Below are 3,127 nucleotides of genomic sequence, written 5' to 3' on the forward strand. Positions count from 1 at the left end.
TCAGCTCCCTCAATTTCAGCCAGAAAAATACCTGAAATTACAGAAAAACACACAACTCATAGTAAAGTCCAGAAATATAAATTTTTCCTAAAAACTAATGAAAATAAACTAAAAACTAACTAAAACATACTAAAAACTATATGAAATTAACCCCAAAAAGCGTATAAAATATCCGCTCATCAATAGGTGAGGGGTTTTTGGGGAAGAGGTATTGAGGTGATTAGTGAATGGGTGAAGAAGAGAGAGAGTGGTGGGGTAGGTGGGGATCCTGTGGGGTCCACAAATCCTGAGGTGTCAAGGATATCTCATCCCTGCACCAAGTGGCGTGCAAAACGCCCCTTTCTGCCAATCCTGGCGTTAAACACCAGGCTGCTGCCCATTTCTGGCGTTTAACGCCAGCTTCTTGCCCATTCCTGGCGTTAAACGCCAGTCTGGTGCCCTTTTCTGGCATTAAACGCCCAGAATGGTGCTAGACTTGGTGTTTAACGCCCATTCTGCTACCTTTACTGGCGTTTAAACGCCAGTAACTATCTCCTGCAGGGTGTTCTATTTTTCATTCTGTTTTTCACTTTGTTTTTACTTTTTCAATTGTTTTTGTGACTTCACATGATCATCAACCTACAAAAAACATAAAATAACAAAAGAAACTAGAAATTTAACATAGATAAGTAAAAATTGGGTTGCCTCCCAACAAGCGCTTCTTTAATGTCAATAGCTTGACAGTGGCTCTCATGGAGCCTCACAGATGTTCAGAGCAATGTTGGAACCTCCCAACACCAAACTTAGAGTTTGAATGTGGGGGTTCAACACCAAACTTAAAGTTTGGTTGTGGCCTCCCAACACCAAACTTAGAGTTTGACTGTGGGGGCTCTGTTTGACTCTGTATTGAGAGAAGCTCTTCGTGCTTCCTCTCCATGGTAACAGAGGGATATCCTTGAGCTTTAAACACAAGGGAATCCCCATTCACTTGAATGATCAATTCTCCTCTGTCAACATCAATCACAGCTTTTGCTGTGGCTGGGAAGGGTCTGCCAAGGATGATGGATTCATCCATACACTTCCCAGTCTCTAGGACTATAAAATCAGCAGGGATGTAATGGTCTTCAACCTTCACCAAGACATCCTCTACAAGTCCATAAGCCTGTTTCTTTGAATTGTCTTCCATCTCCAGTGAGATTCTTGCAGCTTGTACCTTAATGATCCCTAGCTTCTCCATTAGAGAGAGAGGCATGAGGTTTATACTTGACCCTAGGTCACACAGAGCTTTCTCAAAGGTTATGGTACCTATGGTACAAGGTATTGAGAACTTTCCAGGATCTTGTCTCTTTTGAGGTAATCTCTGCCTAGTCAAGTCATCCAATTCTTTGATGAGCAATGGAGGTTCATTCTCCCAAGTCTCATTACCAAATAGCTTGGCATTTAGCTTCATGATTGATCCAAGGTACTTAGCAACTTGCTCTTCAGTGACATCTTCATCCTCTTCAGAGGAAGAATACTCATCAGAGCTTATGAAAGGCAGAAGTAAATTCAATGGAATCTCTATGGTCTCAGAATGAGCTTCAGATTCCCATGGTTCCTCATTAGGGAACTCCATGGAGGTCAGTGGGCGTCCATTGAGGTCTTCCTCAGTGGGAATCACTGCCTCTTCCTCCTCTCCATGTTCGGGCATGTGAGATGTGGTTATGGCCTTGCACTCTCTTTTTGGATTCTCTTCTGTATTGCTAGGGAGAGTGCCAGGAGGGAGTTCAGTAATTTTCTTACTCAGCTGACCTAATTGTGCCTCCAAATTTCTAATGGAGGACCTTGTTTCAGTCATGAAACTTTGAGTGGTTTTGATTAGATCAGAGACAATGGTTGTTAAGTCAGAGGGGTTTTGCTTAGAATTCTCTGACTGTTGCTGAGAAGATGATGGAAAAGGCTTGCTATTGCTAAACTTATTTCTTCCACCATTGTTGTTGTTGAAACCTTGTTGAGGTCTCTGTTGATCCTTCCATGAGAGATCTGGATGATTTCTCCATAAAGGATTATAGGTGTTTCCATAGGATTCTCCCATGTAATTCACCTCTTCCATTGCTGGGTTCTCAGGATCATAAGCTTCTTCTTCAGAGGAAGCTTCCTTAGTACTGCCTGTTGCTGCTTGCATTTCAGACAGACTCTGAGAAATCATATTGACTTGTTGGGTCAATATTTTATTCTGAGCCAATATGACATTCAGAGTATCAATCTCAAGAACCCCCTTCTTCTGAGTTGTCCCATTATTCACAAGATTCCTTTCAGAAGTGTACATGAATTGGTTATTTGCAACCATTTCAATGAGTTCTTGAGCTTCTGCAGGCGTCTTCTTCAGATGAAGAGATCCTCCAGCAGAGCTATCCAATGACATCTTGGATAGTTCAGGCAGACCATCATAGAAGATTCCTATGATGCTCCATTCTGAAAGCATGTCAGAAGAGCACCTTCTGATCAATTGCTTGTATCTCTCCCAAGCTTCATAGAGGGACTCACCATCCTTCTGTCTAAAGGTTTGGACTTCCACTCTAAGCTTACTCAATTTTTGAGGTGGAAAGAACTTTGCCAAGAAGGCATTGACTAGCTTTTCCCAAGAGTTCAGGCTTTCCTTAGGTTATGAATCCAACCATGTTCTAGCTCTGTCTCTTACAGCAAAAGGAAAGAGCATAAGTCTGTAAACTTCAGGGTCAACCCCATTGGTCTTGACAGTGTCACAGATTTGCAAGAACTCAGCTAAGAACTGATGAGGATCTTCCAATGGAAGTACATGAAACTTGCAGTTCTGTTGCATTAAAGAAACTAATTGAGGCTTAAGCTCAAAGTTGTTTGCTCCAATGGCAGAGATTGAGATGCTTCTCCCGTAGAAATCGGGAGTAGGTGCAGTAAAGTCACCAAGCACCTTCCTTGCATTGTTGGCATTATTGTTGTTTTCGGCTGCCATGGTTTCTTCTTCTTTGAAGAGCTCTGTTAGGCCCTCTAAAGAGAATTGTTCTTTAGCTTCTCTTAGCTTTCTCTTCAGGGTCCTTTCAGGTTCAGGATCAGCTTGAACAAGTATGCCTTTATCTTTGTTCCTGCTCATATGAAAGAGAAGAGAACAAGAAGGTAGGGAATCCTCTAT

The 3,127-nt window shown here is 42.1% G+C and overlaps 1 non-coding gene across 1 annotated transcript; it reads left to right on the forward strand.

Annotated features, from left to right (window-relative positions):
- Positions 1-2,437: 2,437 nt before the first annotated feature.
- LOC148562105 (small nucleolar RNA R71) lies at positions 2,438-2,545 on the forward strand. The gene has a single exon (XR_015887496.1). It is a non-coding gene; the product is annotated as a small nucleolar RNA R71 (small nucleolar RNA).
- The last annotated feature ends 582 nt before the right edge of the window (positions 2,546-3,127 follow it).

The sequence above is a fragment of the Arachis ipaensis genome, chromosome B6, assembly GCF_059453495.1.
Source record: "Arachis ipaensis isolate K30076 ecotype BB chromosome B6, ASM5945349v1, whole genome shotgun sequence".
Taxonomy (NCBI): domain Eukaryota; kingdom Viridiplantae; phylum Streptophyta; class Magnoliopsida; order Fabales; family Fabaceae; genus Arachis; species Arachis ipaensis.